At 38.5% G+C, this 16,074-nt stretch overlaps 1 protein-coding gene across 8 annotated transcripts in view; it reads left to right on the forward strand.

The window, feature by feature from the left end:
- LOC309664383 (low-density lipoprotein receptor-related protein 12-like) overlaps positions 1 to 16,074 on the forward strand; it is a 194,800-nt gene that overhangs the window by 59,013 nt on the left and 119,713 nt on the right. Inside the window, exons 2-3 of one of the 8 annotated variants that reach the window (XM_082469653.1) lie at positions 228 to 343; positions 6,542 to 6,633. The exons of 2 other annotated variants lie outside the window; for them this stretch is intronic. The gene's annotated coding sequence lies outside the window, so the exon portion shown is untranslated. Of the gene's footprint in view, positions 1 to 227; positions 344 to 6,541; positions 6,634 to 8,495; positions 8,626 to 16,074 lie in introns of those variants that run through there. 5 more of the 8 variants (XM_082469654.1, XM_082469644.1, XM_082469652.1 and 2 more) reach the window with 5 other exon arrangements.

Consider the following 16,074-nt stretch of genomic DNA (forward strand, 5'->3'; position numbering starts at 1 on the left):
CTGTGCTGGGCAGAGACTGAGGTCTAAATGGTCCTCATTCTTCATGCTCCTGGATTCACCCTCTTTGCCACATGGCTTTTCAGCTCCTTTTACTGAAGAGGCAGAATCTGTTCTCTCGACCCTTGATCCCGAGTTAGGTTATGAGATTTACTTCGGTCAATGCAATGCCAGCTGATGTGACACACGAAGATCAGAACAGACTTGTATTTTTCTGCTTCTTCTCTTAGTTCTGTGCCACCGCGGTGAGAGGTGCCTGGGTTTGTTTACTGCGCAATGATACACAAGTCCAGTCATCTCAGATGGGGCCATTCTCCATCAGCGGACAACAGCCTCCCCAAGGCAGGTGCGCAGGAGACCAGAACACCTGCTGAGCCAAGAGTGTGGTCTTGAGACCCCTGAGCTCAGTAAAGTGGTGTCTGCCACTGAGGTTTCTGGTTGATTCACAGCATTATTATGGCAGTAAATAACGGATATTGCTGCTTATGTTTTTTAACTCCCATTTTTCAGTTACATTTCTATTTGGAATAGTGTGGTAAAGTAGATGTCAATGGATTCAATGTTTTTCTAGAGTTTCTGTATTCCTTTTTAAAAACAGCTTTGAGATATAATTCACCTACTGTACAATTCACCTACTTAAAGTGTCCAATTCAATAGTTTTTTTGTATATTCACAGAGTTGTGCATTCATCTCCACAATCTATTTTATCCATTTTTTTGATAAAAAAAAATTTGGAAATTTTATCAATTTCCAAAAAAAGAAATCTTTCTTTTTCTAGCCTACAAGTCTCCCATCTCCCACAGCCCCAAGCAAACACTCATCTACTTTCTGTCTCTATAGGTTTGTCCTTTTTGACATTTCATATCAATGGGCTCATATAATATATGGTTACTTATGATTAACTAATTTCACTCAGAGTATTTTCAAGATTCCTCTACATTGGAGTACTTCATTCATCAGTACTTCAGCCTAAAAAAATATCACTGGAATTATGGAATAAACTTAATCCTTAAGGGTGTATTTTTTTAATTATCCAGCACTATTACGAGTTCTCAGTCTTGTTTTCAATTTAAAAAGACTTTTAATGATAATCATTAAAATGCTTATGGTTGAATTTAGATTCAATTCTGTGCAATAAAATCAAATTGGTTATAACACAATAAAGGCCGTATATGAGAAGCCCATAGCTGATGTCATACTCTGCGCTTTTCCTCTAAGATCAGGAATAAGAGAAAGATGCCCACTCTCGCCACTTTTATTCAACATAGTATTAGAAGTCCTAGTCAGAGTAATTAGGCAAAAAAAAAAAAAAAAGGAAATCAGCAGTACCCAGCTGGAAAGGAAGAAGTAAAATTGTCAATATTTGCAGATGACATGATATTATGTATAGAAACCCCTAAAGACTCCACCAAAAAAACACTGTTAGAACTAATAAACAACTTTAGTACTGTTGCAGAATACAAAATCAATATACAAACATTGGTTGCATTTCTATATGCTAGTAATAAAACAATACCACTTACAATTGCATCAAAAGAATAAAATACCTATGAATAAATTTAACCATGGAGGTGAAAGACCTGTACATTGAAAACTATAAGACACTGATGAAAGTAACTGAAGAAGACACAAATAAATGGAAAGATATTCTGTGGCTCATAGATTAGAAGAATTAATATTGTTAAACTGTCCATACTACCAGAAGCAATCTACAGATTCAATTCAATCCCTATCAAAATTCCAATGGCATTTTACACAGAAACAGAGCAAAAAAATCCTAAAATGTGTAAGGAACCACAAAACACCCTGAATAACCAAAGCAATCTTCAGAGAGAACAAAGCTGGAAGCATCATGCTTCCTGATTGTAAGTTATGTTACAAAACTATGGTATGGTATTGGTATAAAAACAGGCACATGGATGAATGGAGCAGAATAGAGAGCTCAGAAATAAACGCACACATATATGGTCACTTAATTGATCACAAAGGAGCCAAGAATATACAATGGGGAAAGGACAGTCTGTTCAACAAATGGTGTTGGCAAAACTGGACAGCCACATGCAAAAGAATAAAACTAGACTACTACCTTACACCATACAGAAATTAACTCAAAATGGAATAAAGACTTGAATTTAAGACCTGAAATCATAAAACTCCTAGAAGAAAACATATACGGTAAGCTCCTGGACATTGGTCATGGCCATGATTTTTTGGATATGACACCAAAAGCAAAGGCAATAAAAGTAAAAATAAACAAGTGAGACTACATCAAACTAAAAAGCTTTTGTACAGTAAAGGAAACCATCAACAAAATGAAAAGGCAACCAATTGAATGGGAGAAATATTTGCAAATCATGTATCTGATAATGGGCTAATAGCTAATATATATAAAGATCTCGCACAACTCAATAGCAAACTAACAATCTAATTAAAAATGGGCAAAGGATCTGAATAGACATTTTTCCAAAGAACACATACAGTTGACCAACAGGTATAGGAAAAGATGCTCAACGTCACTAATCATCAGGGAAATGCAAATCGAAACCACAATGAGATATCACTTCACACCTGTTTGTATGATTAGCATCAAAAGATAAGAAATAACAAGTGTTGGCAAGGATGTGGAGAGAAGGAGACACTTGTGCACTCTTGGTAGGAATGTAAATTGGTACAGACAGTATGGAAAATAGCATGGAGTTTCCTCAAAAGATCAAAACTGGGACTACCATATGATCCAGCAATTTCACTTCTGTGTATTTGTACAAAGAAAATGAAAACACTAACTCCAAAAGATATATGCACACCCATGTTTATTACAGAATTATTTACAATAGTTGAGACATGGGAACAACTTCAGTGTTCATTGATGGGTGAATGGCTAAAAAAATGTGATACACACACTGGAATACTATTGAGCCATTAAGAAAAAGGAAATTTTGCCATTTGTGACAACATGGAGGGACTTCGAGAGCATTATGCTAAGTGAAATAAGTTAGAGAAAGATAACTTATGGTCTCACTTATATGAGTAATCTTAAAAAGAAAAAAAAGGAGCTCATAAATACAGAGAAGAGATAGTTGGTTGCCAGACTGGGGGGGTGGGGATGGGGGTGGGAAGTAGGTGACATGAGTGAAGGGGGTTCAAAAGGTACAAATTTCCAGTTATAAAATAAATAAGCCACAGGGATGTAATGTATAGCATGGTGAATATATAGTTATTAATGCTTTATTGCATATTTACAAGTTGCTGCAAGTAAATCTTAAAAGTTCTCATCACAAGAAGAAAGAAAAAAATCTGTGACTGTGTATGGTGATTGATGGTAACCAGACTTACTGTGATGTTCATTTTGCAATACACACAAATGTCAAATCATTGAATTGTACACCTGAAACTAATATAGTGTTCTATGTCAATAATACCTCAATAGAAAAATTCTTAGGTCAAGATCAGATGTTGATTTTAATTTTAATTTAATTTTAAATTAGAAAAGGACTTTTAAGGATACACTCAACTCTGCCTCCCTCTTCCTACCCCAAAGAAGTAAGAAGTAAAGAAAAATTGTGACCTTTTATGCCTTTCATAAAATTAGAAATTTTGTTTAAAGGGTATAATATATCTCAATTTTAAAAGTTTTAAAAAAAAAAAAGAATTTTTTTTCCTGGACACTCATGTAGTTGATTCTGTGAACTTATCCTTCTTTGTGATATGATAGAAGGAAGTTCTAGAATCTCCCTTTTCTCTATATGTATGCACCTCAGTTGTTGCCATCAGTGGACATGTGTGCAAGATGATATTGGAGACTGTGGTGCTTGAATTGGGTAGAATGCTGGACAGCTGACTCTGCACTTCATTTTAACGTTAAGCCTCTCTGATTCTACTTGTGCCAGAATGTCAGGAAAAGTGTGTTGTTTATGCACAATCCTGTGAAATGTTTATTAAGCACTTTTGGAAATACCATGCAGTATTGCTTTTATACTTCAAGTTCTTAGTTGTGGTTTGTTCTATCTTAGATACCAGTGTTTGTTAGTCCCCAAAAGTCCTCCTTGGTTGAAATGGGCTGAATTGGAAAGAAATATTATAAGCAGATAAGGTAGGGGGTCTATGGAGAAAGGAAACCAGGCATGGCTTTCTGGACATAAGAGAACACCTATTAATTTAGTACAAGCCATTTTGTGATCTAAGCCTCGCCAGAGTGCTTGCCCTTGAACAGGTCTCAGTAATTAAGGATCTTAAGGGAAAACAAGAATGCTGACTGTTATCAGGCAAGAGAAGTAGCAATAGCAATAATGTATCAATTGTAAAGACTTCCAGTTCTGTTTCCATGGTACAGATTAGCCTGAAGCACTCAAGCACCAGGTCAAACGGAACCTAAGGGATGATGGCCTTGACCTTTTCTGATCCTCCGGATTTCAATCAACTAAAGCCTGGGCTCTGCCTACCTCCCAAGTCCTTTCATGAATATACATGTACCCTTAGCTTAAAACTTCCCCAGTTTTGCTGTTTGGGGAGACACTGCTTTGGGAAAGATCCCTGGTGTTCTACTTACTTGCTGCAAGTAACAAATCCTTCCTTCTCTCACTCTTTGTCTTGGTTGTGTCTTTTGGCTCGACACCCACCAAGAGGCGAACCTAGTTTTTCGGGTAACAATATGAGGCTGACTCTTCTCTAGCTGAGATTTTATGTAATTAGATGCATAATCCTTTGGTTGTTAAAACCAGGGCTTCCAAGGGCTAGTTATAGGGAACATAGCTCATCAGAGATAACCTGCAAAGACACCGTGCAGTGTGTTTTTTATCACACATGTGACAGTTCTTCTCCCTGCAGTCTGTTTCTCCATAATTGTTCTTCAGGATTTGTTGCCTGGGGGCTTATGGGAAAAATGACTCCTAATAGAAATACTATTCTATTTGATTCACAGTATTCTTTCAGAGGATTTAATGATAAATCTGTTCCCATTACAAGAGTAAAGTTAAATGTATTCCCAGATTTAGATAAAACACGCAGAAATAATTTACAGGGAGAAAACTGCTGAAAAAAGAAGAAAAATGAATGGAGTCATGTTTTGATCTATGGAGAGCATTGAGAAAGGATTTCATTCGGGTGGGGTGAGTTGATCCTTCCTCTTCTCGGTAGGGAATCCTGAGTGCACAGACTGCTCCCAGGTGAGCAGGAAAACAGAAGACTTTGGTCAGGAAATGCCAAGGGTGTAGTTTCACTTAGAATCTACTTTCCTAGGCAGCCTGTCTGCACTTACACATATGAGGGTCCACACACTTCTGAACATCGGAAGTTGATTTCTTGTCTTTTATTTGTGACGTGTGCTGATTTCAAGTTCTCTTTTGTGTTTGGTGTGAACTCTGCAGACACATACATATATGCGCGTGCGTGATTTGTGGGGTTTGAATCATCACTTATAGAAATGTGCAAGATTAGATCTACACATTTTCTTCATCTTTCCTTTGTTTTGATTTTTTAAAATTTAATTTAATTTTATATTGGAGTATAGCTGATTTACAATATTGTGTTAGTTTCAGTTGTACAGCAAAGTGATACAGTTATACATATACATGTATCCATTCTTTTACAGATTCTTTTCCCATATAGATTATGACAGAATGTTGAGTAGAGTTCCCTTTGCTATACAGTAGGTCCTTGTTGATTATCTGTCATCTTTCTTACATAAAAGAGCAAAGGGCTGTGGAAACAGGTCACAGAATGCAGCGGACTGCCCCTGACCTGCAGGGATTTAGCTTGGAGGCCTTGGCGGTCCGGTTAGGCATCCTTTCTCCTCTGAGCCTGGAGCTCTAGCATCAGCCTACCTGATCCAGCGCCCTGTGGATGAGCATGGTGTTACGTACTTGACATTCATTTTCTCCTGTAACCCTTGGATCGGTTCTCTGCTGGTAAGACTTCTATTATCTTATGAAACAGACAACGAAGCTGAGGATCACAGATGCTGAGCAGCTGCCGGGGGTCTCACGGGTGGGTACCAACTCCCAGGGCAGCTCTGGGGCTGGTACGTGGAATGCTCAGCAGTTTCCATCCCTTTGTGGGGGTTTCAGACGTGTAATTTCATAATGGCTCTATGACTGGCTATCATCACCATTCTACAAACAAGAAAAGTGAAGCACAAAGCCACGAAGTCTCCAGCGAAAGAAGGCAGCTGGAAAGGGGTAAAACCAGGAGTCGCATCAGCTGTCTGCTAGCAAGTCCCTGCTTTGGGCCCTGCTTTGCCTGGTCTCTTCAAGCCTCCTCACCTGGGGTTGCCCTTGTCTTGGAAGATCATGTAATAGCCCCAGTGCTGTCCAGTGGTCAATGCTGTGCACTGCACCAGGACATCTGCCTGCAAATCTCAATCCCTCGTGGGCTGTTTCATCTCTGACTTGGAAAATCCATCCTGAATGTCTGCTCAAGTAATTTACCAGCATTGTCCTTTTTGGTTTTAATTGACATCAATTATTGAGGCGCCTTCTAACCCATTTTAAATGGATTTCCCATGAACAACTGAATAGAGTTTTCACAGGTGACAACTTTTCTGTTTCAGAGACCTGAGGGCCAGTGAGAAGGGGTTTCAGAGCTCAGCTGACCTGGTCCAAGTCTGGCTTGCTTTGTGACACATCCATTAACCTCTCTGAGGTTAGTCTGTCTATCCATTAAATGGGCAGAGTAACATTTACTTCAAAGGAATGCTGTGACCATTTATTTAGATTACACACACAGACACACACACACAGACTGTCTGTTGTATAGGCTTTAAAAAATATTAGACACTTAATGTAAATCATTAATTTATATTTGCTTTAAAAATTAGAAATACCATATTCAGGTTCTGGGACATGTATTAGGCACTAGGAAAATGTCTGACTAATAAATGAAGGTCACTCTACCGCTTGTGGCTTTTTTCAAGGTTCTAAATGCACCCTCCGAGCAAGCTTTTCTCAGTGTTTCCCGGGACTGCTGATTGATGGGGTGGGTGGGAAGAGTTCCTGATTCCCAGGGGCCCTGAGTAGGAGTGGAGAAAGCTGGAAAGTTGGGATCAGAATCTACATATTTGGGTCAAATTCTACTTGTAAATTCTGTGGCCTTGCCAAGCTATTTACATTTTCTATTCCTGTTTTTGTTTTTTACCCAGGTTGCAGAATAGAAATAATAAAAACAGCTTTTCTGCTTTGTTCTCAGGCATACAATGCCCTACTCAAGGTTAAAGTTACTTTCATATTCTGATCACTTTGGATGGTGCAAGAATGCCTGGACACTGTTCCTAAGTCTCAGCACATTTGTCATGAGTCTGGTCACAGTTTGAGGAGAGTATTGATCCTAGTGATGCCATGCTCATACCTCCTTCATTTACATCTGCTGGCAGCCTCTTTAGGAAGTAGAGGAGGCCATGTGACTTACCTCAAGGTCATGGATCTTGAAATCCTTCTTCCTCCATGGGCCATCAGGCCTCTATCTGTATACTCTGAAACAATTTATTTATCTGCTTATCTATCTATCCATTTATTTATCTATCCATTTATTTATTTATTTAAGATGCCTTTTCTATTCCATCATTTTTCAATATGAACATTTGGGTAATTGTATTAAAGAATTTGAATGGAAAGGAATACACATACAGTATATAGAAGTTGATTCAAAACTCTTCATTCTTCAATTAAGTGTATTCAGTTTACCTACTTAACATAAGGTCACTTCCCTGATGATATTTGGAGTAAGATTCCTTCTCCCAGGATGCCAGTTTTTAGTTTTCTATATCTGCTGACCACAATTCTCAAATCTCCAAGTAGGAATATACATAATAAAATGCTGACATTATAGTAGAAGTCGGGTCGGTGTTTTAATTAATTATTTTTTAATTTTAATTTTTTCCAGCTTTCTTGAGATGTATTTTGACACATAACACTGTATATATAACCGTATATATTTCGAAATGATTACCATAATAAGGTTCTTTAGGTTTTTATTTTTAAATATGAATCATTAAATGAGTTGAGAAAACAAAAGCAGTCTTTTTTACAACAGTTCTCAGTACAAGTAAATATTTTCTTCAAACCGGATTAGTTACTTGTCCTAAGTTCTTTTGAACCAAAAAAAAAAAAAAAAAAAACAACTCACCTTTTTCCTAGCATCGGTGTTAATGCTCAAGCATCATCAGCGTGGTGAAACTCGGTCTCAGACTGAAGTCCACTGAACTGCTCAGCTGTTCAGAGTGGGAAACCTGCCGGTGAAGGAGCTAGGACCGCGGATTCGGCTTCGGAGCGAGTGCAGGTTGAAGACCTTCACCGACTTGACTCGCACTTCCTCCCGCCACCGCCAGGAGCGCCCGGGAGGCGTGGAGCTCGCGGCGCGGCGGGAGCGGGTGGGGGTGGGGGTGGGGGTGTGGCTGCATGTTGGGGCTCCCGCCCCGCCGGCTGCGCGGGTTCGCCGAGCCCGGAGGAGGGAGCGCTAGCTACCCCGAGCGGGAGGAAGCTTGCAGACTCCGGCTCAGAGCAGCTGTCTGGACACCTTGGGTTTTGGGGTGGGGAGCCACGGAGACTGTGAACATGGACTCCGCCGCGGGAGCCTGTCTCAGGATGCTCTTTCTTTTGTCTGCCCAGCCCTGGAGTACATTAGCAGCAGGGAATACTTGTGAGTACAGCAAATCTTTTAAAACTTATACTGACAACTGAGAATTCGTGTTTTTTACAAAAATAATTGAATTTTACAAATGGAATCACTGGTCTGCTTCTGAAAATGAGGCATTTAAAAAACATCGCAAAGTCCCAACGCTTGGATAGGATGGTTTACAATGGTTTTTCCACTTGTCAAGTCTGTAATACACAAAGCCTGTCGTGACTTGTCTGTGAGCTGAATTTTGTCTGTGTGCTGTTGTTTTGAATATTCATTGAGAAAGCTCAAGTTCTAGTAAAACCTAAAATTAGCATGAGAATATTGAGGCGGAGAGAGACCAGAGAGAGAATAGCAGGAGATGAGGAGAGAAGAGCATGCCAATACGTCATTTATTTCTTTTTACCATGAATACATTTTGCAGGATTTATGTCAGAAAGGAAATCGTTGGCCGACCTGGCTGGGTCCTGCTTTAGCGTAGATGTTTGCAGTTGGCGCCCTGCGGAATCGGGTAACAAGAACTCGGGCGCTGCAGCGGCGGGCAGGCTCCGCAGCAGAACCCAGGCGGCAAACCTGGTTAGTCCCCAGAATTACGAGAAGGAGAGACCCCTCAGAATTAGAAGGCTTTTGCTTAAAGGAAAAACATAACCTGCCATTCAGGTTCATTTGCAAGTGCACATGCTTGTATATTGTGATGTGCTGTGTTTCTCATTTTGTTGGTTCAGTGAAGATGTATTAACCTCTCAGTTCTGGACTGGCAATGTGAGTCTGATCTAAAGATGCAGGCCAAATTGATTCAGCCGACCTCAAGGCATTTTAATCTGGAAATCGGAAAAAGTTTTCGAAGTGTTATTCAGATTGAAATTTCCATCATAGCGCTTTTCTTTCCTTGAGCGATTGGAAGAAAGCCCCCTTAGTCCTACATCCACACCCTATCCCCCTCAAGAATTTTTTTTAAATCAGGTTGTAGGGAGTAAGGCAAGCTATTATGCATTTCAAGAAAGTGCTAGTAGGCATGTTAGAAACCGACCTTGCTGCTGGGTATCCAGTTTTATCTGGGGGTGGGGTGGGCTGGGGAACTCCGCCCTTACCAGGAAGTTTGTGCTAAAGTGAAAAGCATATTGTACAAATAGTTACCCTTCCAGCACTCATCCATATATGCCCCGAGGCTGTGATAAGTTTGTGTTGTCATCATTTAGTATCAGCTCATTTAATGCCATATTATATGAGTCACTCCTGAAAATGAGCCTTAGTCTCCTTTAAGAAAATACTGCCCCCTGTTTCAGACAGAATTTTAATTTAGCTTTGGGCACAATTTCCATGAATTAATTAAAATGGAGGCATTTACATGAAATCCTTAGGTCCTGCAGTAAAGCATTTATCACTTTGCTAAGAAATTAAAAATGTAGTACTAAATGAATTGCTGGTATAAAAGAATTGTAGAATAATTTAACATAGTACACTGAGGTGCAATTAAAAAGTCACCAGAGGTCACTCTTACTTAAAGGAAACATGGCTTCAAAAATCCTTCCCTTAGAAGAGAAGCAGAGTGCTGTGCTGCCTTTCTTGTCTCCTTAGTTGTGATTACAGGATATTGCAAGATCAGTTATTTTGATATTTCTTTGTTTTCTGTTTGTATTTTATTCCCTGAAATCCACAGAGGTATCATGTTCTTCATACTGAGCATCTTTTTTAAGAGTCACATGCTCTGAGGTGCTCCATGTCTGAATATCCAGGCAGATAGCCTTTTCTGAATTGAATATATCTCTAAGCTCAGTTCGTCTGGGTCTCTGGCTGACTCTTCAAATGTCAATGCTAGTTTTCACTTTTCAGCCTCTGTTTTATTTAGATGTGCTTAGTACTCTGATTAAAAGTTCAGTAAGTCCAAAGTACCTATGTAAATTTGCATGGCTAAGAACATTTTAGATACTATAGAGTCCTTGATCACCGCAAAGATGGCTACTATAGTTGTTCAAGTGTCAAGTATATATTTAAATGTCTTTGCAGACTTAAAGATTCATAGAGGGTACACAAACTGTGTTTGATCATTGCTTGCTAATCTCATTTGACAGTATCCTTTGTAGCAGTAGAAGTAATGGTGAATGAATCTTATTATAGTCTAGATTAGCTAATTTGACCAATTGGATTTTTCCTTAACTCTCGAATATTTGGGAGGTGTTTGTTTGTATGTGTAGATGTATATACAAGCAAGGTATTTCAAACCCATATTTGAAATTTGTTACTACATAAATCAAGGTAGAGGGTTCTTTTAGTCCTGTCCCATCATTTGAGAAATTCTGAAGAGGAGTTTGCCAGCAGGATGGGATTTTAGGCTACCAACAAGAAATCACGAACACCAGCATTTGCTCAAGTCTTTTGATCGCTAACCTTTTATTCCTAAGAAGTGTTTTAAGAACTCAAGTAATCTTTTCAGACAAGACTTTAAAACTAACAAAAATGAAATATTCTTAAGCCCTGATAAAATAATGAGAACTGTATGTAAATTTTTAAAAAGGTAAAGATCTTCTCCCCAAAAGGATACAGTGACATTTTTCCTCTATTTACAACTGGTTCTCAGTAGTAAATTAGTGAGACGGGGGTGGGGGGGGGTGGGGGGGGTGTCAACCTGGGTGAGGTTCTGGCATAAGACATACTCTCATACAGGACTTGGTTGAAACATTTGACATCTCAGAAATTATCCATGTTTTGACATGAATCTTTATAATTAATGGGAAATTTTAAGTCAGGAGGAGTCTACACAGGGCCAGAGTAAGGTTTCTAAATAGCCAAAAACATGGGCTTTTTTTTTTTTTTTCTCTTATTCTCTGTCTTTTTGAAGATAAAACAAGTTGAATGGACAGCATCCTCTAGGACCTGATATTTAAAAATTGTGCATCTCTACTTGGTCTGCCTTCTAGAACTCTTTGTATTTAGTCAAGATGAAAGTGTTATTCTAATGGAGTTATCCTCTTAAATGGAATGCAAGAGGAAAGTTAGAATATAGATTCCAAGTTAGAGCCCTGTTTTCCAGAAGTTGTTGTGCAGACAGTGGTTGGTTTGCTCACTTCCTACCGTGAGCCACAAGTGGAAGAGGGCAGTAGCTCTCTGTTTTAGGATTATCCCTGTGAATCTACTATTTGTTTATGAACTTTCAGATCTTTTTGGGAGGGGGAGGAAGAAGAGATATAATCTGAATAAGAAAATGTCAGTGTTTTGATTGCATATTTAGTATTGTAAATCTGTCTCCTGGATCGCATGTCACTTTGAGGAGTAATGTTCACTCTTTCCCGATTAAGGAACAACACAATTGGAAGTTAATTTACAGCTGAATTATTTTCCCCGTATAAGTAAAGTGCCAGCTATAGCTAGTAGCTGCTGTCCTCCCTAACTCTACTCCCCAGTGAAAAGAAAAAGGACTGAAGTCTCTGAAAAGGACTGAAGCCAGTGTTAGACATTTCAGCCGCTGTTGATGGTGATTATTTGACGTAAATGATGATATTTATAGATCCAGGGGTTCAATTTAGTGAGTGTTACACACTCATCCGCACCTTGTTAAATCTCAGTACTTGTAATTTTCTCTAGAAGTCTTCTTTTGTTTCCTTCCCCTGTCAAAAGTGCCCTTCTTGTTGTGAGAATAAAAGATGTATTTCTGGCCCACTACAGGTGGGGCACACAACTTGAATCACTGTTCTAGGAGTGGTAATCAGGATTTGTTTTTATCCAACAGTGTCTCCTCCCTGTTATGTCCTGCATATGTATGAGAGGTCTCTGCCCTTGGTTGGGGGAGCAGATCAAGCCCATTTTGTTGGCCAGCATGGGAGACAAACATGTGCTCTTCATGTAATACCTAGTGCTTGATCTAGGCAAATATATTAGCACCTCAATTTGAAGATTTGTATCAGATTTGAATCCTTTCTTCACTGGAGCAATGGCTCCTTATGTGCTAAAGTGTTACTGTATCATCTTTAATGAAAGTTTATTAATATGATCCTCTAATAGATATTATCATACAATATTATTCTTTTAAAAGAAAAATAACATAACACAGTATAATAGTGAGACACTTGTTGTATAAATTATCCTAACCCAATAACATGATTAACCTTAAGAATTTGGTATAAAAATACAAGAATTGCAGAATGGAGGAACTGAACATAATGCTACAACTGCTAAGAAATATAAAATCGTGAGAATTGATTTAAGTGAATGTCTAATAGTGTGTTTATCAAATGTCTCTTCTCAAGGGTATTGTTTGTCAGAACTCCTGTCATTTCAATGGGCACAGATTCTTTGTAATTATTTGCTAAGTGTCATCAACATATTCTATTGCTATGTGAGCACAGTCACTCTCAAGTGATGCCATGTGTGCTAAGACAATACAGTCCATAAAGAAGTTTTCACCTTGGGTAATATGGACTAAAACCCTGCTACTGTTTTAATTGGTGCAGGCTTCTTTTTGTCTCAATAGTGTGCTTAGTGGTTTTCTAGAGTGAGTCGAATCCTCCAAGTTAATCAGGATTATCCCTGTGAATCTACTGTTTCTTTATGAATTTTCAGATCTTTGGGGAGGAAGAAGAGATATAATCTGAATAAGAAAATGTCAGTATTTTGGTTGATATTTAGATTGAATTACTTATGTCTACCTATTTCTGAAAGGCATTAGACCGTATGTAATATGTTCCTTGGTTTAGGGAGGGAGCCTATCAGAGGATGTGCCCCTGGAGCAGGTGAATGGGGAATCCATTCGTGATTCAGTGAAACATGTTGGGGAAAATGAGCATAGAATATGGAGAGAAGTATTTAGTAAGCACTGGAGCTTGGACTTGTTGGAAAGAGTCTTCAACAAACTGGTAAACGGACCGTGTTTTTAAAAAAATCATATTTGAATAAACTTCCCAGAAATACTGAGGTCAGAATATTTTTGAAAACTTCGGGAAAACAACAACATTTTTTTCTCCAAAAAAACTTACAAAGTCTATGTGACTATCAACACAGAGTGACAGGCAAGGCTAGAGCTGTGAGGGTCCTGAAGCTTATGCAACTGGGGGAGACTCTTTAAGCAAACAAACAAACAAAATGACCCTAAAGACACATTATCAGTGACCCTCCCACGCCTGAAAGCCTGTTCTGGGGAGAAGACTGGAGCTCAAGAATGTCTGCTCCTTTGAGTTGATTTGGAAAAAAAACCCCAAATCATTCAAGAGTACTAAATAAAGGACATATTCACTGACAAAAATCTCAATTAACTGAGCAAATTTGAATTTGAATTTTTCCCTTTAAATCAAAATCAGAATTTGAATATAAAAGTATACTTATAAAAGTATAAAAGAGTTCAAACAATTTGGAATGAATAGATCCAGGGTTGACCTGCAATTCTAATTCTAATCCTGACAAACAAATATGAAATTAACCTCTGGATCTTCTCCCCACTTAACTTTTCAGAGCCTTTAAAGGCTTGGCTTCAACATACAAAGTTCTTCAGAGTAACTTCCAAAGTGTCCCCACTCAATCTGCCTACCTGGGGCCCGTTGCGGTGCTGATTGCTATAGGCTCTGTTGCATCGTATTGAATAACTTTTAAAAACTGAATTATTTATGTCTACCTATTTCTGAGAGGCAGGAAGCCACATGTAATACGTTCCTTCAAAATATCATACTTGTTTTTTCCAGTTTGAGTTCTATGGCGTAAGGTTAAAATCTGTGTGCTAATTAAAGTTATACACAACTTGTAAATACTGTAAAAACTAACACAACATTGTAGATCAACTATACTCCAATGTAAAATAAAAAGTTAAAAAAAGAGAGGGTATGATAGAGTGACTTTTTGACATTATGCAGGAACATTGTTTAATAGGCCCACATGATTGTTTAATTACCTAGAAGAATGCACCCATGTCTGACTTGGTCATTTACCATTTGATTGGAGTTTAGACGCTGAAATTGATGATTTCTTTTTTTTTTTTTTTCAGGTACATATGGTAACTACAAAGGTTTTATTGCCCTGTAGGACATTGATCAGTTTTTTTGTAACCTAGCAATCTCATTCTAATGTTCTTCTATAAATGCCTGTAAATTCCTAGTTTCTCAAAATGCTCTTTTACTGGATTAGTCATTAATGAGTTTATGATTCTTTGGCATGCATTTGTTCTATATTTGTACGTGTTGTGTTTTTAACTTTTTGAAAATAATGCTTTGACATAGAGATTGCACATGTCTGGTAGGTGTACACATAACCTTGTGTGATAATACATGTGCTTAGTTTGAGTGTTGCTTTACAATAAATTTCCTTTCTGGTTCATTAGAAACTTTACTTTTCAATAATAATATAGGGAGTCTGGCTCGCCATAAAAAATAAAAATATTCTCCTTAGTTTCCAGGTAATGGGTATTTTCAGTGTACTGATTTGAAATAGAATTGAAACATAAAGTACTTGAAATTTTGAGTAGTTTAAAGTTAGAAACTATATAATTTTTATTTAAATATATGCCCGTTTAATGGACCAGTTTAAAAAAAAAACCTCCCTCCAAGGCTGTTAATCACAAATGAAAAAATGATATATTTTATCTAGGCTATGGCTTTTATTAGGTTTTTACTCGGTAGTACATCAGGAAAAGATACTCATGGAGGATGTGCTAGTTATAGCTAACTCATGGAGAGAAACTTGAAAAAAGTTTGTTTTTGAAACTGGCAAATATGATCCTTTCGGATGAGTCATTTTAGGGATATGGTAAATGGTGTATCAGATATTTAAATTTATGTGTTCCTAAGTTGTATCACCTGTGGTTCCATCTCTGGCCTTAGTGGCTGTCACCTGTGGAGAAGGAATTTTTATGCCACGTGTTCACTGGACCACTGTGGGAGGAAGGGGCTGGTGAACCTTGTTTGGAATCAGTGGCAGTTTCGATAACCTCAGAAGCCACTGAACGCTGTGGCATAGACCTAGGGTCCCCACATGATCGTTTCAGTAGCATCTCATTACTTGGGGTGTTCGAGACCCAACAGAGGGTTTCTCTGGAGCTTAGGAGCAAGCAGTGACATTGCTGCTTGGATGATGCAGGAGCGACCTGCTGCCTTGAGACATAAGACCAGGTGCCACCTGCAGTTCTCAAGGTTGTAATTAGTTTTTACTTTAACATTTATAAATCCTCAGGCAGCCAAAGAGCTTGATAAAGTTAAGCTAAATACACTCTTCCTCGGAGTGGTGAATTGGTGGGAGAAGTGGCAGAATGAACCATGTGTGTGTACGTATGTTTGTGTGTCTTAAGGGAGGCTGGTTGGGTAGAGAGACCTGCTGAAGGAATTAAAAACCACTGTCAATAGTTGTAAGAGAGGCTCAGATTGGATTAGGTGACGATCTAGTTACGTGGGATTGAGCTATTTCTTACTTGTTACCATGCAGAACGGATATTCTCCACTTTGGATTTCTGAGCATGTGAGCAATCAGGAAATACAAAGACATCTGCCCTGACCC

This window comes from Balaenoptera physalus, assembly GCF_965194825.1.
Source record: "Balaenoptera physalus genome assembly, chromosome: 7".
Classification (NCBI taxonomy): domain Eukaryota; kingdom Metazoa; phylum Chordata; class Mammalia; order Artiodactyla; family Balaenopteridae; genus Balaenoptera; species Balaenoptera physalus.